The 24,423-nt window shown below is 38.8% G+C and overlaps 1 protein-coding gene across 5 annotated transcripts in view; it reads left to right on the top strand.

Moving 5' to 3' along the window:
* Window positions 1–24,423, top strand: part of PCDH15 (protocadherin related 15) — a 1,027,345-nt gene that overhangs the window by 459,182 nt on the left and 543,740 nt on the right. Inside the window, exons 1-2 of one of the 5 annotated variants that reach the window (XM_054831777.1) lie at window positions 22,750–22,859; window positions 24,109–24,186. The exons of the other annotated variants lie outside the window; for them this stretch is intronic. The gene's annotated coding sequence lies outside the window, so the exon portion shown is untranslated. Of the gene's footprint in view, window positions 1–22,749; window positions 22,860–24,108; window positions 24,187–24,423 lie in introns of those variants that run through there. 5 annotated transcript variants of the gene reach the window in all.

Genomic DNA, 24,423 nt, shown 5'->3' with positions numbered 1-24,423 from the left:
AAGCCAGGCAGTTTCCATGGCCCAAACTCCTGTGGAAATTCTGTATAAGCGCTGTTAACTTTCTAGCCAATGTATGTTCTCAGCTTTGCTGGAGGCGGTGGCAACCTCTTCTTAGTTTCCTTTGTGTTTTTGAATGATAACTATTGACCACTACCTATCTATAAGACTTTCTATCTTATGACGATTTCATGTAGAAATCTCTACTTTCTAGTCTTTCCAAAGTCTTCACTCTTTATCTAGATTCATTCATTTTGGAATGAATATACTTTATTTTGCTCTTGGTAGGTAAATGCCCAGTGAGGTTGAAGTGAAACAGTAGTTGGGGAAAAAATTGCAGTAAAGGAAAACATGACTGATCACTTCTGGTGAAATTGAGAACTGAAATAGGCACAGTGTGGGTCACGGTTGCTGGTGCAGTGAAGGACTGTTGGTGATGTCATCTGACAGGGCTATAAGGTAAGCCAGGGAGAGTGGTTTTAACTTGGAAGAGGTGATTTGATCTTTATTGCTAGTTCAGATGTTTAAATTATTGTCATGGTTTAACCCGGCAGGCAGATAAAACACCACCACAGCCGTTTGTTCACTCCTCCCTCCTCCCCTTCCCGCAGGATGGGGAGACAATCGAAAAGAAAAAAGGTAACACTTGTGGGTTGAGACAAAGACAGTTTAATAGGACAGACAAGGAAGAGGAAGAGAATAATAATAATGATAAAAGATTATACAAAACAAGTGATGCACAGCACAATTGCTTACCACCCAGTGCCTATGCTCAGCCAGTTCCTGAGCTGTGCCACCTCCCAGCCAACCCCTCAGTTATATACGTCATATGGTATGGATATATCCCTTTGGGCAGTTGGGGTCAGCTGTCCTGGCCGTGTCCCCTCCCAGCTTCTTGGGCACCCCCAGCCTCCTCACTGACAGGGCAGTATGAGAAGCGGAAAAGCCCTTGACTGCTGGGCAACAACTAACATATCAGTGTGTTATCAACAGTACTGTCATCCTAAATCCAAACCACAGCACTGTGCCTGCTGCTAGGAAGAAAATTAACTATATTCCAACTGAAACCAGGAAAATTGTACAGAATATACAGAACTAATGCTTATTTTTATTAAATTTCTCTGATGTAGAATGATCAGCTCTAGACAGCAATATCCTGGGCTTGTAGTTTACCTAAGTACAATTTCCTATGTACTTAACAATTCAAGTGCACTCTTAAGCTTAACAAGTAAAATTTTGAATCTTGAGGTACCCAAGATGATGAGTAAAATATTGCTTAGAATATTCACTTAATGATTTTGTATAACCTGGATCATTTAATGCATGTGCTCAGTTTTGTTGTAGTAAGTACTGCACTCCAGAGTTTCTCAAGAAGAATAAAGCCTATACCTTCAAAAAATGATTGCACTAAACTAAATCACTGATTTAAAATGTAAGTCTATACCTGTCAGAGAGACTTTCATCCTACTGTAAACCTAGATGCCAACCTTTTCCAGCATAGTACTAGCACATAGCCTTCAAGGCACAATTGAAGTGCATAGGGACATCTGTTTACCCATTTTAGCACATACAGAAAGAGCACAGAGTATTAATTTGTGAAGCAAAACTATTTGGCTGAAGAAGAAAAACTCAAATCCATCTCCCTGTTTTCTGTGCTTATGTTTTCATCCTTTTATCTCCTGGTTTTTTGGTTCCACATTGTTAACGTTGGAGAACATACTTTCTGCTTTACACAAAGTGCTGTCATGTTGTAGCAGTTGTGGATACGCAATTCTCATTTTTTGGCAATCATAGATCATGTATGAATTAATTTAATTTGGAATGTGTATCAGATAAGGACTTACTAAATCTCACTCTGCATATTTTAAAGAACTACCAGCATCAACAGAGAAAACCAGTGTAAACAGTTTTCTTTCTTTGGCTATCTTGAGTATGAGAGGCTTAAATATATCTCCATCTTCTAGCATCAGCTATTTCTGGTTATGTGAGAACTACTTTTGCATTCATTTTCCAGTAGTCTATTAAAGGTGTGCTCATTGTCTTGTCACATTCAGTAATGGATAAAACGTGGACAGGGTATTGAGAATACTCAGTGTACAGAGTCAGTTAGATTTTTCTGCCCATGCTTGAGTCCACTGCTGCAGTCTTCTCAATTAACTCCACTGAATTTAGAGAGATGACTTGAGACACGAGGTGCTGCTCGGTTTGAGAAGAGCTTTGGCAGAACTTGTTCTTCTGTAAATGCTGCGGTTGAGATTTTAGACAGTCCAGTACTTTGTCAGCAGCAGCAATGGAGCAGTACTAGCTTATGTAGGCAGAATTGAGTTTGCTATGGTAATGTTACACAGAGGATGACAGAGGTTTTATGTCATTTATGTTATTTCGGTTGCTGGGAGATGCATGTGTGTGTGATGTAAAGACTCAAAAGACAATTCTGAGATACTATGTTACTTCGGGCATGTGTTTATCATATTTACTGGCTGTGCTGTAAGAAAGTATATGACTAACACATTAAGAGTTCATCTATCAATCTAAATTTGACTTACTGGCGTTAAAGCGAAAATTTGTTTCCTCGTGCTTTTGAAATGACGTGACAGTGTCCCCTGGTGGTGAGACGGATGGAGTTCTGCTAGATTTGCAGCTTTTCTCGCTTTAATTTTTTTTTTTTATTTTAATTGGAAGGACTTGTGGCATACCTAGAAAGAAGAAGGCTATACTTTAATCGCTAGTAATGATTTATAGAGTAATGTTATATTATGGATATCTTCTATATTTGTGTGGATGGTATGTGTCTAGTACTCCTGTAATTATCAAGACATACGGTTGTTCTACCTAAAAACACATGGCACTTCACATGCAGAGATGGAAAGAAGGATGTTTCACTTCTTGAATAAGCAATGTGTTCCTGTACTCTGCGGGAGGTGTAGTATAATAAATGATTTCACAGCACATTCCTAATTAGCTTGCAATGACAGTACGGCATGGAAATTCACATAGTCACTCAGTTATTAGATCAAACTGAAACAGCCCCAGCGGTAGGGCTTCCAGGCACCCACATCACACCATTCCTGATATGTGCTGCAGCCACTGCGCCGCCTAGTCTCTCTCACTCATTTGCTTTCTCTCAGTAGTCTTACAAATCTGATTTTTTTGTGTTGCACGCTGGACTATCTTCAGTGTAATTAGTAGAAAATACCCTCATCTACAGTAGCCTAATGACTCATATGTAGGGCAGGGACAAGCTGCTTAGAGACATTTCATGTAACATTCTTCTGCATATGTATTGTACACCAGTGGTGCATCTGCACAGATGAAGTTTCAGAAGAGCGAATGCTGTAACTTGCTGTAATGCGTGGTAGATTTCACTATAACTTTGTTTCTGAAGCTGTGTTCACTGTATGTCCATTCAAAACAAGACAGAACAGCTTTAAACTTGGCTAGACTGAATTTTTAATTAACCAAGAGCTGGATCCTGTGAAGTAGCATTTCAAAGACAGGTGTTACAGTTGATGACCACATCAAATGTGGATATGCAACAGAAGCTGGGAATCTTATTTATTAAGGTGCATGAATCCCCCTAAAGAGAAGTGTGATTCTTGTCTTGTGAACAGGTGACTGTATTTATGTTTATATTTGTTTATGAACTATTGAGATTGAAGCCAGGAAATATTGGCAAACTTATTGCATAATAGAGCATTAAAGGATCAAAGTATAACTTTCTGGCACTAAGAGCTATTAATCTATTAAATGGGAGTGGAGGCTCATTATTTTTTCCCATATATGTGTGTGTGTGTGTGGTAGAGAGAGCTGCAAGCCAGAGTCTTATCTCCAAGTGCCCTTGACCTGTAGGGCTCAGCATTAGGTCTCAACATCTAATGCACTCTCCATTTTACCATAAGTATGGGTTCAACTCTAAAGATTAAGGAATTTAAACTGATTCACTGTGTCAAGGTATAAATGACTGCTTCAAGAAAGGAATGCTATTTTGAATATTAATAACAGAATTCAGGTAATCCAGATACCAAGAAAAACAGAAAGTAGATTTTAAAGCACATAATGAAAATAGCATACAGATTTTCAATGGAACAATGATCCTTTTACTTTGGCAAGTGTTTTTTCATTGAAACTCTTAGGGAGAAGGTTTGAGGGTTTTATATTTTCAATGATAACTGCATTTTTGTAAGCTAATATTATGAGGGAAAGGTTCAACAAGCACTCCAGCTCTTTGAGTTTTCTGCATATAAAAACAGTTCCTGATTACATGTGTAACTGGTATTGAAGTCTAACCCCTCTTAAATCGATGTAAAACCAGTGCATCAGAATTGACTTTATCTTAATTTTCACTATTATGTCTAGCCCTATTCTTCCTGTACTGTAGCAGTGGGCTTCAATACGGGTTTTGCTTAGATTATATATGGAAAATATGGGATAAATGTTGAGGCTGCAGTATCTAGGCACAGCATTTTGGGAAGGTCAGAGTTTCAGGCTTGGCTGGCTCTGTGTGGGCAGACTCTTGCAGATAAAGAAGTCAGCTGCCACTCTGTGTGCATATAGGAAGTGTTTTTTCTCTGTTGAAGATGTGGAGTGTGGATGTAACCTGGCATTCCAGATGTGAGCATTTGTCTAGATAGTAGCCTTTGCATGGCTAATGGAATTTCATCAAAATTCTACTGAAAAATCTCCCTTCTGTAATTACATTGTGGGCAAAATCCCAGATGGGACAGTAGCTGTTGTTGGATAACTATATACACCAAAAAAGGAAGGTAGTTCACTAGCGGTGACATTCCCTGTGAAATTTACTGAAATGCAAAATGAACTTTAGGAAAAAAAAAAAAGTGGCAGGCACCTTAGAGATGTGTGCTGTCTAGGCCTGATGCTCTGTTTGGAACATCTTCCCCATTAGGTTGAATTTGATATTTGAAAATCAGAGGGGAAAAGACCTAAATCTCTCAGGACTGGAAGTAGCTTAAGTCAAGATCTACTAGATATCACTAGAAAATCAGGACATTTTATAGTGAGAATTAAAGCTCAGGCTGAGAGTTAACAACAGGTTGAAGATGGCTGGTTCTCTTACATGAGCTACTCATTAGCAACATCTGTTGGTTGAGGGGAAGGGCACATTTTAGTTCATTTGCACCTTATACCTATCTCTGCTGTACCCGTACTTGCTGAGGAATTCAAAGTAAAATTATGTTCTTCTCTGCTTTCATCTCCACTTTTTTTGTGCTCTCTGCAGTCGAGTCTTAGAGGAAAATTAGCCTATTCTGTTAGGATCCCCTGCTGCCTGCCATGGGAGCTTGTCCTTTCTGGCAGTGCCCTGTTCTTCCCTCTCTAGGCCCAGCACAGTGGTTAACTTTGGCAGTATACACTCGTAATGAACGTTTATTTGGACTTTTCACCCACCGAATGCTGGGTTGTTTTTCAACTTCAAGGGAAAACCTCAGAGTTGAAGTGATATTTGTTGGAATTAAGGAAGCTATTGTAGTTATTGTCTGGGAATTTTTCAGATCACGGCTGCTATAAATGACTCCATAAATCCAGTAAGGAAATTTTCAAAAATGGATAGAGAAATGGATTTCTCACAGCAAAATGATTTGGGGGCCTAACTACCTTTTCTACCTTAGAAAATGTTCCCCTTAATTTTCAGCTACACTGAATTGTTGAGAAATGGTGTGTTTAGCTATTACACAGCTTCTGTCTTGGAAGAAGCGATAGCATTTTTTATCTGAACAGTGTCTCACCCAACCAAGGATGAGCGCAGTTGTAGTTTGGGTATTTCAACAGCTTGATTTTTCTGTACAAAAATAGAAAATGTCTGATATGGAAATGTTGCTTACAAAACACAGCTAGTCTGATTTATGAGTTTTCTGAACATTTATTTATTCTGCTAAGAAAACATGCCAATTAGCTGTAGTGACAGAAAATATTTTAAGCCATAATAAAACAAACCATACACACTGGTGGCTTGACGTATGTTTTCTAATTTCTTATAAATAACAAACACACTTTCCCTGTGGTTAGAGAACTGCCAGAGGTCAAATCTAGGTCCAGGTTCCACATTTGGCCATTTAAAGTGCAGTGAGACAAATGAAAATGGTGGAATGGGATCCCAAATATCAGGGCACTGAGAATCCATATGGGATTTTGTTCACCTCTCAATCTCATCCCTAAAATTTCATGTTCAGGTAGTGAAACTTCCTCCATTCCCTCCCTGATTCTTGTTAGCCAATCCTTGCATTTTGGAAGAAAACCAATGTGAACATTTTAACAATTTCAACACCAATTCACCACTTTTCCCCTCTTGCATCACATCATTTGATTTTCACAAATTCTGTGATCCTACATAATTTCTGTTGGATTTCTAATAATATCTTATTTGTGAGTATATGAAAGTAAGACAACTTGGAGAAAAGACATCAGGCTGTCATCTGCACTGCATAAGGCATTGGTTATGCGTAAACACGTCATTGCAGCCCAAAGACTAAGAGCCTCACAGTCCTACTGGGCAACTTTCAGGGTGAGAACTTGAGGAGGGATTCAGCAGAGATGCTGGTATGAAGTCTGAGGCTGGTCAGGAGTCTGTGTGCCTCAGAAGTTCTCCTTAAGTTTGATCTAGGTACGGTATCACCTGCCAGCTGTCGGAGGTCTGGCAGCTGTTAGAGTTCGGTACCGCTGTAGCAGGATCCTTTTGCTCCTGTTGTGCCTTGCATGCCATCTGCTCTTACCCTTGCCAGCTGAATAACTTTCCACCTGCTTTATGCTATCAGTGTCATGCAAAACAAGTAGATTGCATATAGAAGCTTGCTCTGTCTGCGGTAGTAATTATAATTTATTTCAGCTCACTCAGTATATGAAGACATTCTAATATCATCATTGTAGGGAAAGCAAAGCAGCACGGATTAACTGAAATTAAAGGAACTGTTAATCAGAGTAATAAATTTCCTAAATTCTAGAATAAAGGTAACATAGTTTAGATAGCAGATTATGGATACATAATAATCAGGTAATTCCCTCCCCATCAGGTATTGTTTGATTTATGGGAAATTGGTGGAGAAAATAAGTTTTAAATAGATAATTTGTCTCAGGTTTCATTGTGAAGCTGTAAATCCTGAAGAAATGAGTAGAATAACCCAGGGCAATATCTTAACTGCCTGTGTGACACCCTCACCCATACAGCAAGGTTCTTGTGAGAGAGAAACATAGAGTAATAGTAATGAAGATGGCAGCGGGGGGAAGCTTTTAAAGTATACCGGGTCTCAGCACTAATCATGTGACAATATCTGCATTTTATGTGCATAACTTCATAAAGAGCACAGTAACATTCATTTATTTCTCTGAAGTGGTTCAAAACACAGCCAATAGATACTAAGATGAAAATTGCTTTGGTGAAGAAGAGTATATTATTGCTTTCAGATATCTTTTAAAATCAGAACCTCAAAAGTTAATCATGGTTAACAAAGAATCTAAACATTAATGCCATCACCTGAATAATTGACTTTTGACATATAGGTATTTTAGAAGATTAATTGTGATGTTCAGCCAACATAAATATTCTGTGCCAAAACCAGCATGCAGTTAAAATGGAAAATAATTAAACGATCAATATGTGATCCAGAAATGCCTCATGTTTTATTTTTAATCTTGCAAATGGTTCATATGAATTCAGCTGAACAGCAGAATTGCTTCAAGAGACATTCCGTGGTGTGCCCCTACAACTCAAGGCAATGGCTGGGGTTTTAGTTGGAAAGGTAGAGGGAGAAACCACTGACAAATCAGCTGCACTTTTTCAGTGAATGAGGAAAATAAACCTACAAAATAAATTAATGTATAAAATAAAAACATTGATAGTTTTGAGGTAACCCTACACCAAACTGATTTAAATTTATTCCTAAATTCTGGAACTTGGAGCAGTGGATGAAACATACATGCATAGAGTATTCAAAGGTTTGATTTCTACTAATGAAAGCATAGATATTTAATAAATTAGCATAGCTTTTTAAATGACTTTTTCTTGGAGACATAATAGTTAAGCAACACACACATTTTTTCTTACTAATTTAAACTGTCTTCAAATTACTGGATTACATATATGATTGTACACATTGTCAATGCTGGTGACCCTTTGTTCTCATTGCTGTCATTTGATTTGGTGTTTTTATTCACCTTCAGGCATGCCTCAAGGGCTGCTTGTAAAATATGTATGAATTAAACTAATCAGACCAAGTTTCTGACAAAGAAACTGATATTGTGGAAATGTTAAATCCTGTCTAGCGGAATCATAGGATCATTTTGGTTGGAAAAGACCTCTAAGATCATTGAGTCCAACCATAAATGCAGCACTGCCATGTCCACCACTAAACCATGTCCCTAAGCACCACATCTACACATCTTTTAAATACCTCCAGGGATGGTGACTCCACCACTTCCTGGGCAGCCTGTCCAGTGCTTGACAACCCTTTGGGTGAAGAAAATTTTCCCTAATACCCAATCTAAACCTCCCCTGGTGCAACTTGAGGCCATTTCCTCTTGTCCTATTGCTTGTTACATGGGAATAGAGACCTATGATTTCTTTGTGAACAAGGAAGAACACTTCTGTTTTCTTTCAGGTTGTGTATGTGTATTTTAACAGTATTGTGGGTTTTGTCCAAATCAGTGGATGAAGTGACTGCATTGACTTCACTTACCTGCAGCATCATAGTAGTTTCCATTATAGCAATACCACCAAGCTAGGTGCCCTCTCCCAGTTTGCTTTTTGCAGCTACAGTAGGTCAGATTAGATGTTTCATATTTGGTAGCATGTTGAGCCATAGTAATATTCTGTCTAGTTGGTTTGCTTTGGAGTTATAACAGGTTCAAAGCTGGAAGCACGCCTAAATTCTCCTCTGTGCATGTGTCTATACTTTTTTGCTTGTATCCTGTTCTCAGTGTTCTTCCATTAGGCTTTGGAGTATTTTATTTATTTGAAGTTTGTGAAAGAAACACCTGTGTGGACTATTTTCTCATTATCAGTGAAAGCTTTGTAGAGTTTCAGTACTGTAAGCATGTTTTTGGGGGGTTTTTTTGGTATTAATCTCCCTCGTTTTGGCCAATGTTGTTACATTGCTGCTGCCTTTCAAAGAAAAGTAGCATTACTTTTTTCATAGAAAATGTACCATTAAATTGCAGATGTCATGGATGAAAGCACCGTAACTGCAAGAAAAGAGATTTGACATGCAAATATGTTAGGATCTAATTCTATTCTTGCTGAAGTCAATGGGAGTTGTAAAATTAACTTCAAATGGGAACGGGAGCAAGCTCACAATGCTGAAGTTCAAAATGTAAAGACCTTGCCATTTAATCAGAAATGCATACTATTCTTCTGGAGCCAGTTAGATTTACAAAGTAGCATTGCTTAAAAGTTACTAGTTCCAATTATTGGTTTAGTGCAGTTCAATACAGTATTGCAGAGGAGTCACCTTCTCCTGTTGTAAAGGCAGCAGAGATCTGTTCCTGACGAGCAGTGAGCACTCTCCACTGCCTCAGTGTTACAGGGACCCAAGGTGGTCCCCTTTAGGGGTGTCAGCGGGGTTCCCGGTGCTGCCGTTGGCCACTCAGCACCTTTAATCGTGTCCTAGAGGAACCAAATGTAAAGGTGGTTGACTGGTTTACATCAGAATCTCTGGTTGTATTTCACAGCTGCTTCCTGATGATACTTTTGGCTTATGGCTGCATAAAGCAAAGTGGTAACATCTTTTTTTACAGTTGACTTTTCTTCTTAATGGATTATTTTCAAGCAGGTGCTTAGATCACTATGCAGTGTGTGTTCCTTATGCAGGTGCACATAAGTCATCTTTATGTGTAAATACAGAGGGATTTCTTTTGTGTATTGTAGTTTGTTTGATACTGGATTTCCAAATGTATTAGTTTAACTTAAATAGTAAATATGTAAAAGTATGAAGCTGTGCTGTTGCACTCTGGTGCATGTCAATGCAGCCATTGTTTGGGAAAATGGTGTTATCAAAGCTTTAAGAAGCAGTAGCAATAAAAAAAATGTTGAGCTTTTAATTGAAAGGTGTTTTTTAGGAAAGCTCTGTGCAAGTTTAGCACAGTGTTTGTACTGTAGATATTACTTTGTGAGGGTGCAAAATACTTTCGCTTACAGAGGGTATTTGAATCAAGTGAAGTCAGTAGGATTTGGGGTAAATCCTCATACCTCACGCAAGGCCTTGCACATGCAAAGTAATGACATTGCTCTTTTAAAGCTGCTGAGCTTTTACTGAAGCCTTTATTCCTGAAAACCTCACTTGGACAAACTTCCAAAAACAGTTTTAAACCTGCAGTGTATTTACTACCAGAGACAGATAGGGTTTTCTTTGCCAAGAAAGTTAAGCGTTGCTTCTCAAAGCACTGATAAAATGTACCGACGTCCTTTGAAAGAGCTGAGATATACACTCTGAGACCTAAGATATACATTCTTCCTCTGCTTTCAACCTCCTTTTCTCCTTAACAATCCTTTCATTAAATTCTCCTCAACAGCCCCGATATGTCCTCTGCATTCATGGCAAGATACAGGAGGCTTCTAGGAGACACGGTTTGATTTGTCTCTCTTGGGTACGCCGTATTAAAGCTGGGGCTGTTGCTGCAATGTGCTGGGCTCTTCTTCTGAAACACAATACTGTTAAGGATGTCAGCCACTCTTAGGTAATATATTTCACTTCCATTTATATATGTAAGAACCTTTGTGCGTTTAAGTTTCTCTAAATTTTGCCTTAGGTCTCTTCCATTAAGTGAGCAGTATTTTAAAGTTTTGTTATAAATTATTTCTTTTAGTGTATTTTTTGTTTTCACTCCCTTGAAAGGTACCTATTTGGGGGGAAAAAAAATCTTCCAGAAGTAGTAAGGGTTTATCTACAAGTTAAAAAATGAGGGTTTGTTGCATTACAGATACGCATTTTGTACCAGCATAACCAGCTTGGTTGATTTGGAGTTCACCTTTGTGGAGAAACAATCCAAAGGCTGTCAAATGAGTAGGTGGTGTGAATTTTCACCTTCCATATTCAGGCGTGACTGTGAAATGTTTCTGTTTGCCTTTGCATACCATGGCACTTTCATTTTCATAAAAATACAAGCCTGTTCCAGTTCTTCCCAGAGGTGAATCACGGACAGGTAGCAAAAGCCTTGCTGAAGAAACTTGATTTGTGGTGGCACTGTGTGAAAGCCCCTGCAGTGGCAGAGCCAGACCGTGGAGGAGGGAGGTGCTGGGTGATGATGTTTCCTTCTGCGGTTCAGAGCAGCGCATCCATTTTGAACTATAGAAAATAGGGACTGTAACTGTGATAGTATTGAGTATTAATGAATAGGGTTCTCTTTGCTCCAGCTGAAAGCCTGTTAAATTCACTCCCAGTTTTGTCAGCAGTGTGTGTGTGATCGGTTGGCACAGAGTATGGAAAATTAATGACCATCTCTGTGCATACTAACTTGTTCCTGGTTAAAGAAGAGTTTTGGTAGATTACAGTTTCCTCAGGGGGGAAATAAATAAGATTTGCTTCACAAAATTAAACTCATTATGGACATTTCAAATTATCCCCAAAGTGTGCTTGGAATTTCTATTTCAAAATGGCTTGCTTACTTGCTAGAACAGATAAAATTTTCAGATTCATAAAGCTGCCACTAAATGTTAAAATGCACTTTTGAAAGAATATAGGCTAAAGAAACTTTTGATGGGATCTCAAACAGGCAGCATTTTTGAATGTCACGGATGATCAAGAACATGATAACACTGAGTTTTTCATTTTAAGATTATGAGAATTTCTCTATGGTTTTTTATACCTAAGTGAAAAGAGGTTTGACTGAGCCTTGAAATGTGTCACATATAATTCAGCATTATTTTTATACTTGTCTCTTTAAATTGCTTCCCTCCTTTGTTCTTTGTATGAAAGAAGGATATAGATCTGCAACAGGTTTTCCCCACTGCGAGTGAGCCAACCTCCATTTGCTCTCTCTAGCCACTTTAAGTGTCTGTGATTTCAGAGGTGTCTGTTTAGCTGCTCTTAAGTGAGTGTTTATGATACAAATAATTAAATTCTTCCTAACAAGCATCACTCATGAAAGCTAATTTTAGTGTTACGGCATTCGGTTGTTGCTGTCAGTAGGAAATGCTTTTTAGGAGAATGAAGGAAAATATACTCATTCACAGCAAAACAGCAGAAAGTATTTTTTAATAATACGAGCAGGAGCTTGGGGTTGGTAGTTATCACCATCTGTCAGGAACAGCCCCGGCACAGAGCCCCAGAGAAGGGCTGTGTCCCATGTGAAGGAAAACATCTGAGTTCCACCTGCCTTCATGGGCAAGGACCATTGCACCTCCCATGCAGTATGGCAACACACTGATTGACCTGAGGGAAAACAGCTCCTGAATGTCTTTTCTCAGCACCAGGGCTGGGGCTTTTATTCCCTCTCTGCAGTGCACTGGGGAGAAGAGGGCTTCCTACCACAGCTCAGGACACCTGTGGGCTTCAAGAAGCCATTTTAGCACACATGGTTGACTCGAGATAGGAGATTTTTTTTGTGTGCCCTGCCTTTCATAGCAGGGAAGGTGACAGATTTGCTGTGAAGGCTTGCTGCCATCCCAGAGCTCTAGAATCCCAAGGAATCTGTCTGGTAAGCTTTTGACTGTCTTGCTCCTCTGGGAAGAGGGTGATGCAATGTTTTTGTGTGAACTGAAAAGGAGCTTGTCCTGAGCAGGATGGTTTTTGCCTTGCATCTATCCAATTTGAAGTGACACTTCCAAATCTTTCTCTCTCTATGAAAACAAAATGTAGTTGACTGGAGAATTTTGTTTTAAGCTGTCAGAGGGTGCACGGCTTGAATTCTTACACCCTACTTGCTCTCATAGCCTCTGCAGAATCCTCTGCAGTACTGTATTTTCTACCAAGTCACCTCTATTACACAAGTAAACTATGATTACTTGATTCAGCCTAATTACTTTCCAAAAGGCAGTCAAGGATGTTTGAAGCATCTTCTTGTTCGACATCCACAATGAGTTTTGAAAGACAGAGTTGCAGATAATGTTAAGAAAAAAATGCATATATTAATTTTAATCTTCCTATTTCACCATGTGGGGTGCATTCTTCCCCAGCATCTCGTCACTGTCATTTAATGAATGTAGAGTCTGATGTCTCACTTGACGTTGCAACCATGGCTGTGGAGCAGTGCAGCCAGCTTCAGGGAAGAACCAAAGTGTGAAAGTTGGTTTTCCTTCAGCGCTGACCCCCATTAGTACTGACAACATGACAGCCTGTAGTCTTGGTTTTTCCCTACTCTCACCTTGTTGACCACAATGCTTTTTAATGTCCTTGAGGATTTCTATTTTTTTGTCCTGCTGTCTTTTTTAAACACTATTATTATAGTAAAAGATATCCTTTTTAACACAAAAACCTAATATAATCTATGTTTCTGTACTTCAAGAAGTTGCTAATTGACTAGCAGAATAAAGTACTGCATGAAGAAAATACAAGTAGGAGTTTTGACAGTAATGTAAATTTTAAGTAAGTTATTGTATGTTCATCAAGACACTGCTACTAAAGTTGAATTCAAGTGCCCTTATTAATGCTTAAGTAAAATTAACTTCATTTTATACTTTCCGGCATGTATCTAATAGTTTCTTCACACAGCTTGGCTGTGGTCCATGTGATTTTGAAGTATTCTGCTTTGGTTTTAATTGGGTCTGTGTTTTTGTTTGCTTGTCTGTTTGTTTTGACACGCTGCCTCAGTATTGTATGATTAATTTGGCAGTGAGTTGAGTTCTGTTTTCTGAATTTGTGGCCGGCAGGAGTGATGGCTGTGCAAATACAAAGTTCATGATCACGCTCTCGTTAGGGACAGGAGCAGCACGCACACAAGGCCAGCGTGATCGTGTTAATTAGGGCTGGGGGGAAGGGAAACGTACCCTGATGGCACAACTTCCATTCCTAATGCTTGTCCCATCCTGTGGCTTTTTTTACAGGTGAACCTTTATGTGCTGGGGAGTGAGTGGGCAGCCTGACGGAACAACTAGAGAAAAGCCTTATCTTTCCAGGGTGCAAACACTACTAATAAACATCTCCCATCCTTCCTCCTGTCCCCACAGTGCTGTATCTGAAGTCAGTTAAGCCTCCAAAATGCGTATTTCTTCATATGCATCCAGTTGATAGATATAGGTGGGGCAATGACGCAGGGCTTTATAGGGCAGCTGCTACATGGTGGTGATGGTGGCTTGGTCTGGTCACAGCAGGAGTCTCTTTTTTCCATGGTTCTGTCTGAGGCTGTCATTGTTCTGGTCCCAGGGTGACCCAGCAACATGGAATAGGCCCTGGTGTAAGTGTTTACCTTTTTCTGCGGGTCTCAGCTGTGGTGTAGCAGAGCCCCTGCATGGCTGTTACTGACTGATCTTAATGGATCATCTCGGTGCCGGTTCTAGGCAGCGTGCTGTCAAAAGCACAAGTTGGACCAGTGAGGGAAAACCATCATTTCTGCTAACTTCTTCCAGTCTCGGTTCGTGGGATTGGAGGAAGTGCAGTATTTTTTTTAGGCAGTAATATTGATGTTCAAGAATCTGTGGTCCCTTCAAAAGCTAAATGTGTGTATATTTTGTGCGCTTGACCTTTTAGCAATGGCAAATACAGTAATGCTTTTTTATAAAATACATTTGTCTCAACAGTCCTTGACCTGGGCTCAGTAAATGAAAATGTACTAGCAGAGCTATATCCCCACAGGATCAGAAGAGGGACATCGTAAGTGAAGGAGAAAATAAAGAAAAATGTACTAGCACTTGTGCAAAGAATAGCATAGCAGAAGCTACCTTCAGGCTGTAAAAGTTATGCTTCTTATCAAAGACTTCATGCTTGGTGGATGGAAGATACCGTCTACCTCTGACTGCAAGTGGACGATTGTGTTGGAGACAGCAGTGTCTGGGCTACGTGGTAATGGAGGTCTCATCACCATGGTATCTTCCATTTCCAGTTTTTGTTATTATTTACAGTGTAGACTCAGGCAGATCATTCATCATCATTTAGTAGGATTTGAATCAGGATGCACGCTGGCAGTCTGTGAATCGGCACGTGGGGGCAAGGTGTTCTGCAGAGTCGCAGTCTGTTTGCCTGCTGAGGAGTGCTGCCTCTCTCTCCTTCGCCCAGTTGCTTAATGCTCTGCCAGCCCAGGGTTTCTGTGTCTGCAGTCTTTATACTTTTGTTTAAAGAAACAGAGATGTTGCTGAATATAACTTAAATACTTTGTTAAAAGTATGTGGTGTTTTAGGAGTACTTCTGCATTGGGAGGAAGTGAGACAAATTACCTGAGTGTTTTAAAAGTCAGATATTCACAGGTCAAATTAAAAATATCGGCATCGTTCCTGTTACGTACCCTCATAAGGTTACATTTTGCCTTTGCAGATAGGAAGCAATAATACTTCATTCCCTTTTCTTCATGAGAAACGTCATGTAGTAACACAGCCAGCTTTAACAAGGGCTCATAAAAGTATGCCTTTTCAGTGTTTCCCTCCAGGAATCTTCTATCGATTATTCTGTAGACAAAAGAGGGAACTAAAGAGTTGCCTTGCAAGAGTATTGTACAACATAAGGAGACTTAAGGGAGATCCTGAACGCAGTTTTATGAATATCAACAGGATGGATGGGCTTGATTCTTCATACACTTGAAATCAATAAGTGCAGTTCATAAATTTGGGAGCACCCACTCCATGCAAAAATATAAAATCATCTGCAAATTTGAAATCCAGTGATTATTTAATTTTTAGCATTTATGTTGCTTAAAATTGGTTGAGTAGCTTAATAGTAACAAGGTTCTTTTAGAGTATCATTAGTTAAAAACTGACAATGTTTGATAAAATGTTTAGGCCTGCAGTTGTTGCTGGAAAGAATAGCATAGTATTTCAGACAGAGATTAATTTTATCTGTGCAGGACCACTGTGTTCAGATGAGTGCGTAGTTTTTAAAAACAGATCTGGGAAATAAACAGGAATATTTGGGAACCTGTGATGACAGGAAAAGAAAACACCATGATGTGTTTAAGAGGAATTCTGCTGTGCAGGCTTTTGTCAGGACCTAGAACATGGTTTGCAATTTTTAATTTTTCTTTAAGCTACCTGTATGTTTGTGTAATTCTTTCTCAGAGTTGGATTGCTGTTTGGAGAATTCTGTTTTAAAGGATGTAGCCCATAAAAATGACATTGAAGTACGTTACTAGAAAGTTACTTGAACAGTGCTTGTGAAAGATTGGTATTTCTATGGCACTTTCTTTCTCTCTCTCTGCAAAATAGGTACTGACTGGTTTGTATTTGGAAAGCTGAAATTTCTGTAACACATGCAGTTTTCACCTCGGAGGTTACGTGTGCTAAGCTTAGGAGAAATAGACTGTGGTGTGATAGTCCTTTCTAGTCATGTGTTTTGTTTCACAACGACGTGTTTATCTAGCCAAAAAAGAAGCCCAAGTGGGGAAAAAAAAACCAAACAAACCCAAACCACAAACCTGCAGCTACATTGCAAGAAAAAGAGGCAAATATAAGGAGATGGGAAGGTTGTCATACCCACTTTATTATTGAGGGAGTAGTTCAGGGTGAATTCTCTTTCCCTGTCAGTATGAGAACAATTTGCTTCATTTCTTTCATCTTAAATATTGTGAAGAAATGAAAGCTGTTGGGAAAATTTTGAGTAGACATCTGAAGGACAATTCAGCTTTGACTGTTACCCTATTTGAATCACTCTTAAGGTTCTGATCTTTTTTCAGACTGAACACCAATTTTCCAATGTTTCTTCACATACAGTAAAGATTGCTTTTGAGTGAAAGCTATGACAACCAAATACCTGCCATCATGAAACCTGCCTCCCGCCAAAATGAAGGAGGAGGTTTTGTATATTTGCTTTAAACCCGTATTCCCTTTTCCATTCCCTTTTACTTTCCTGAGCAGAAGATTTTGCTTTATAGTCATAAGGACATCATCAAATTGAAATGTTCAAGGTGGCTTCAGTGGCAAGGGAATGGGAGTTTTTCCCCTTCAGGAAAGGGTCGATTTAGATTAGATGTTAGAAAGAAATTCTTTACTGTGAGAGTGGTGAGGCACTGGCACAGGTTGCCCAGAGAGGCTGTGGAGGCCCCATCCCTGGAAGTGTTTAAGACCAGGTTGGACGAGGCTTTGGGCAACGTGGTCTAGTGGAGGGTGTCCCTGCCCGCAGCAGGGGGGTTGGAACTAGATGATCTTTGAGGTCCCTTCCAACCCAAACCATTCTATGATTCTATGAAACTGAATCCAGATCTTCCACTTCCTGGGTGAGACCTCTGATATTCTTACTTTCACCCCATAACAAGGCTCAGGAGCAGCAATGTTTTGAGAGAAAATGTCAAATACTAATATATTTTCTGTAGACCCTGATTGTAGTGCTACATAGTAAACTTTATAAAGACAGGATTGATTGTCTCAAGGAGACACTCAAGGATCTCAATTTTTGCTTCTCTGGGGCTTATATGTGAGTGCTGAGCTGCTTAGCTTAGTCACAACTGACCTGCTCCAAGGCATGGGAAGTGGTATAGCTGTAGGCAATGAAGGGAGTTTGAAATAAAATAACGTGCTTATGAAACACAGGCCTGTGTGGTGCTGGCCAGCACGTACCAGAGGTTCTCAGGAAATCGGTTTTGGGTTTACATAGTTCTGTGAATCTGACCTTTAATGAGGTGTTTTACTAGTGTCCTACTTATCATACTATTTTTCCTACCTTGCAGTGTTTTGAAACCAGGACCTCTATGGACCTTCCAGACAGTCCTTCAGGCAACTTTACATGTACTTTGCTGGGCCAGATAACACTAGCACCTTACCAGATACAAATGAAACTTCCTGATTTTTACAGTGGGGAGGCAATCAGGGATGAAATAAGAGAGCCACCTGAAGCCTCATCTCTATCAGGGCTAGCAACAGAATCCAGATGTCTTGCTTCTTCATCTGTTGCAAAGGTCATCTTCAAACATTGTGGCCTTCTAGCATACCTGCATAGAATTTACTTCAGTGAACTCATAATTTTTACTTTTGATATAGAAGAAAACATTTGTATGAACAACTACTTCAAATATTTTTATGCTATTCCTAAATTTAATCACAGGACTCTGAGGGTATTTACTTGATCTCATTGAAAATAGTAATACTGTTATTTAGGGACTCTGTTAAAAATGACACGAGCCAACGGAGCGCAGACTGTGAAGTAACAGCAGTACCTACTGTTTTCAGTCTGTGGAAATGCTGTAATGGGTCCCTTCAACACAGCAGTGACTGCAGGTGAGTGCTGGGACGTGTGAACACTTAATGCTCTGAATGGGCTTCCCTAGAAAACTAGTGAAGGAGGAGAAGGACCGCTTGTACAATTTGTTCGTTTCAAGGTAATTTTTATTGGTTTAGTGTTATGCTTTGTTTAACAACTTTGGTAAAGAGTGGGTCATGTTAGCTGTATATCTGCTCTATGAAAATACTTTCCAGAGTGTGCTTCCTGGCCTCAATCTTGATCATAGCATCAAGGCTCTGCATTTCAGCTGTGTACTGGCTGCATTGACAATATTATTCCAACTTCTGATTTGCATGGCTTGATTTGGTTTGCTTTAAAATGGAGAGAGGCTTTTAAAAGATAGTACTGAACATTGATTTCTGTATGCTTTTTCTTCAGCTGGGTGCATCCACTTGAAGCTCTTTAAGTTGAATATGAACAATTAACGTTTACACTATAGGTGGCTCTGAGTACATTTCTGATCTGCTGGTTGAGGCAAACTTCTACATAAAAGATGACAACTGTGGAATTTTAGCCAGCTGCTTCCCACCATGAAATTTTCTTGTGGATCTGTTTCAGTAGCACACAGCATCTGTTGCATTTTAAAGGTGAAACTTCAATTCTGTTTACTTTCTTGGCCTGTCATATGAAACGTTCTTTTGTGTACCCTAATGAATGTAATTAATATTTTATAGCTTTGTTTACCTATAGTATCAAGCTTCAGGAGTACAATTGGAAATATTATAAACCAGAGGAGAAAGCACGCATTTTATATGGCTAATTCCAGTCATTTTGCAGTTTCTATCTTATGGTAAATCTTCCTTTCCAACCCCCTATTCTAGTAAAAGCTTTTAAACTTTTAATCAGCAAGCGTAGCAAAGAAGCTGTATTTTTTATGCCTCACTGTATGTGTACAGAACCATAGATCCAGAGATGAGAAGCTTGGAAAAGTTACACACTCCTTACTATAAGTAGAAAACAAATGCAAACCCATGTGATTAAGACTTGACCTGCAAATATGTTCCAAAAATGCGTGTTACCTGATATCAGAAAATAAACTGTCCCAACATCACGTATAAGAATAAATGAACAATGAACAGGTTCAACAGGATGTTTTTCTATGACTGGAAGAAGCCTTCGTGATCATAAGTGCTACAGAGGAGGTCACTGCAAGTTGTATCTGTTAAGTATAGAGGAAATAACCTAGTAAGCGATGCGTCTAAAAACTGGGGAGTGGAAGGGTATAGGTAAGGGGAGTTAGATTATTTAGCTTTCTTTGGTGAGATCCCTGCCTACATTCAGTGATAGCCATTCAAGGTTTTCTTTGTATGTTCATGTCTATATTTTTGTTAAGGATAAATAAGCCACAAAATATTTTACCAAAACATGTACAAGTATGGCTTTCTGCACTGGCAGGTTTCCATATAAATTATATTGATGGTTTGAAAGCAGAGCTGAAACCAGATGTTAAATTGACCCTGCCTGAAAAAACACTTGCAACATTATTCTGTTAAAGTGACAAAACAGAGCTGATGTTATAGATCAAAGCATCGATCACATGAGCAGCTGGCATTAAGAGCTCACTTCCTGGGTTCAATATTTAAAAGTTCAGCAGGTCATTGTGGAATTTGACAAGGCAAAGCAAAGTCACCAAATGTACGAGAACTTAAAAAAAAGGATATACATAATTACAACCATGCTCCAAAAAAAAAATTGACTGCAGACTGTGACTTTAGAATTAGGTGATTTTTTTTTTTTTTTAAAGCTAGACATCTCAAAATGTTTGTGGTCATTATTTAGACAGTATTACTTAAAATAACTTTATCTTAATTCTATAAATACATTTTTTTTAATTAGACTAGGTATGTTGGGTATTGAAGAAAAAGTTTTCACGTTTATGGTCTTGTAAGTTTGCTGGATGTTTGAGTCTCACGGTTTCTCTGCACAGTTAGCTCTGCTCTCTCTCTGAGGTGCTTTCTTTACTACACTCACAAAAGAAAGTTATTTAGGAAAGCTCAGTCTACAAAACCTGATTAATAGAAAAGCAAGTTTAATTCACTGAATTTCTTCCTTTAGTTTTTTTGAAAATCAAGAGATTCCAGATTCAGAACGTGCTCTCAAGGTTGTATTATATACGCAGTTCACGAGGAAAATCCAGGCATTCTGATACATTTGTGCGGTTCCCTGACAAATTTAGAGCATGTAAAATCAAGATTTTATTATTTTAAACTTACTACCTTTGGAGTTATAAAATAAATTTCCAAATTTGAACTGAATGAAATAACTGCAATATTGAGGTGTCTCTGCACTGAAGACTGGAGTACGCTTGAGAAATACACAAGCTAAAGAAAAGTGTAAAAGACAGCCTGTGTTTGATCTCCTACAGGCAAGTGACATTAGGCTTCTCTGCATTGCCTTTGCTGCCATCCTGTCATCCCCTCAGGAAACAGCAATGAAAACCTGTACTTCATAGCCTTTCGTATTCGTTAGATTGAATGTATTTCTTACATACAGTCACCCGTGATTACCACCTATGGTTACTAGTCAAATTCCGAACACTGCTGTTTTTCCTTATTATTCCGCTTTGGTCAGTATCCATTATTGCTGTCAGCTTGCACGTCCCCCAGACTCCGTCACGTGTGGGAAGTGCGGAGCCTGGAGGAGGGATGCTGAGAGCAGAAAGGGTTCTTGGTGTCAGCAGGGCTGAGACACCACAGGGAGATTCCAGTGTTTGGGTTACATGAGACAGTTTATCAGCAAGCCAGCTAGCTCTTCATACAACATTTTTTTTCATGCTAATACTTCATGATCCATTGCTTTTATACCCTCTATTTCATAGTAGGAGTTTGTAAGCTTTAGATTTGAAATAAATAGCAATTTTTCAAAAATGTTATTCAAAGAAAATGTCATTCCTTAAGGCTCTGAAAAGCTACAGGAGGAATAGGTCCCACAATCCATACTATCAAGAGTAGAACATAACTGTTTACAATTTGTTCAATAACTGGAACATACTGGAATGGGCTGTGTGGATGGGTGGAAGTGTACATGCATATATGGATTTTATCTTATCTGATAAATTTAGTCCTTTAAGAAGAAGCTAATAATACTTAGAATCAGATTGGTGTTGAATTCTTGAAGAGGAGAAAAATAGCAGAGGAAAACAGAATAACTTTTTCATGATTTTTGCCTTCTGCTAGGTTATTTCTTGTGGTGAGGTGGTCAGAAAGTGCTCAGCCAGAGCTGTTAATGGTGTCTCTGATACTACTCTGCTTCTTTCTTTATTGAGTGATCAGCCTTTGTTTCAGCCTCCTCTCTATGTATCTGTTTTTACTAATAGATCTTTTAAACATTACACAGTGTCACAAGAGATGTTTTGGCAGCTTTAGCCATGTCAAATGTCACTTGTGCTCAGTTTTGAAGAAAGATGGCCTTCGTGGTAGGAGAAAAATATCAAAGCTAACAGTCCTGCAATGGTATTGACACCATGTTTTGTGACAAAGTTAGTCAAGCTTTAGTTTTAGCTTGTGAAAGCTCTCTGTGTTCTACAGTGACAAGGGAACTATATTGGAAATGAGAGTTATGTGACCACCAGAAGCAAAGAACAAGATGAAAAGAAGCATCAGTAGGGTTAAATCATATTTAAACTTCTATTTCAAGTTGATAGTGCATGGACAACTGCTCCAGAGGAGGACCCCTGGCGTGTGTATTTGTATGCATAATACAAAACAGGAGCTTTGTTAGCCTGGTTGTAAGGAAAAAGATATACGAAATGTGCATGGTCTGTAGCTAATAAGGCGGTTTTTAGCATGATAGAAGGAAATTGGAGTCGTATTTCAGTGATTAGAACTGCATGAATAAGCTTGTGTGTTGTATACAGTGACAAATAAGTAAAATCTCCAAATGCAAACTGCTGTGAAAACGTGTATAGACAGCTGTTGTTCCAGATGTCTAAAATGGCTTAACTATTGAATGTCTTTTTATGACCTTATTGCTATTGTTTGCAGAGCTCTCAGTTAGGATCAAGAGCACCCATTCAAAAGCCAGGATACTCTTAAGATTGGCTTTTCAGGTGAGCGTGACTTAGGGAGCAGTACACTAATTAGACAATCCAATGTGTTTCTCCAAGGAAGCCTTCAGAAACTTTTCTGAAAACCTTCACAAAACAGACACTTTTTAAACATCCCTTCGTGTAACTGGTTTAAGAAACCTAGTTGAAATTATAGATCTTGAGACTATAAAAATTAGACTCTGAAAGGGACAGGAAGGATACTGGGAAGAAATACCAGCCACACTTCAGGTAAGATTCATCAGAGCTGCTGTGAAGACAGATACTGTTTTAAAGAGAATAACTGTCTTTTGTATTGTATTGCACAAACTGTATGTGGTTTAGATAGATCCTCTCAGAGCAGCAGGATGGACTTGATGACTTCCCAATAACTCTTCTTTTTTGTAATATGATAGACTGTTGCTGGCATGAGGAGTGATAGAATTGCACGTAAAGAAATAACTGCCTTGATGATGAAGATTTGCCACAGTGGAGGATTGAATTCGGATTTTAATCTCAGAATACACAATAGAGTGCAGGTAGTTATTCAGAAATCCAGACAGCGCAGCTCTAATGTCCCCAGTATGATCATCGTTTGCCTCTGCTGTTAACAGGGACGTAATTCAGAGCTGGTGGATCCTTGGTCTTTAAGCCTGCATATCCCCATGCACTGCCACACACTACAGCAAATCTGAATGATATCTAGCTACACTAGGTTTGCACTGTGCTTAAACTAGTCAGGAGAAAGTATGTATGGATTTTACTTAGATTTGTTAGCTCAGGTGTTCTGAGGGTGGTGTAGACATAGGGCGAAAGAAATTTTTTACAAGAGGAAAAGCCACAGGAGGTAAAAAAGACCTTATTCACATTGGCAAGAGAAAGAAGAGATTACTTCTGGATTCTTTTTAAAGGCAGTTGCTTGAATCTACTTCCAAGGCTTTGGCCACTTGATGTCATGCCAACGGGGAAGGATTAGGCCATACAGGCCAGGGGAAGATTGCGTGTTAAATACAGATGAACAGTTACGGACACCTCTGCATTTGATCACCTAGAATTTGCTTCTTTGTAAAAGCACCTCTGTGAGGGTTGGATAGGTACTTTCCCTGATGTGGAGGGGCCCTGCCATAAGTGGGAGAAATCTAGAGTTCTTTTCAGAACCAGAGGTGCAAAGTTCCTATGGTCCCCTTTCCCATCTATGAAATATTCACAGAGAGATGGGAATACTTAAATGCAGTTGTTAGTATGTTTTAAAAGGAAACTGGTACCAGGACCTCCTGTATACTTCTAGTAGCTTCTATATTCCAGATGGATAAAAAGATCATTTAGCAATAGTATAATTTTAAATTTAGTTGTAAGATCTATTTTTCTTTTAAATGCACTTACAACTCTACTACAGAGTCAATATACTGTGTTCTTTTTCTGCTTACCATCCTGATATCCAGGTCTGCTTTGCAAACGTGCAAACACAGAAACATTTGCAAGCAGCCCTTGAAGGAAAACAATTCTAGATCAAATGTTTTACTAAAATACCCTGCATACCCAAACATATTATGATGTTAGGGGAAACTATGGGAAAGCTAGGACTGGGAAAGAAATAATACTGTCATTAGTTGAAGAACAACACATACCTTATTTTTTCTTGTTAAACAGCCTCAGTGTTTCAAAGTTTTTCACACACATGCTTATAGAAGATGAGTGAATGATAAAAAGTGTTGTGGAATACCACAAAGCACATGTTACAATGGTACTAGTAATTAAGTTTTAAAAGTGTGTTTTATTTCATTTTAGATGTCAGAAACTAGAGGAAACTCTAGAAGGTTTATATCGGGAAATACCTTCAGTGAAGGAGAACCTGCATGTGGCACAGTATGTTGTCCTTTTTTTGTTGTTCTCATAAAGAGTAGAGAAAAATATTTGGACTTATCATCATTCAAAATATATAAAAGTAGACTTCAAATTAATGAAGTAAATTTATCAGTTCAGATCCTAACCAGTAAACTTTCTACATATAATCATCATGTCACACTTATTCATGGTTAACAATTGCAGTAATTGTATTTTAATTTAAAAAGATAAAAAGAAGTTGAGATTTGACATTTAGGA

Source organism: Grus americana, chromosome 7 (assembly GCF_028858705.1).
Source record: "Grus americana isolate bGruAme1 chromosome 7, bGruAme1.mat, whole genome shotgun sequence".
Taxonomy (NCBI): Eukaryota; Metazoa; Chordata; class Aves; order Gruiformes; family Gruidae; genus Grus; species Grus americana.
Note: the sequence above shows the minus strand (reverse complement) of the source record. Positions and strands in the feature narration are given on the sequence as shown.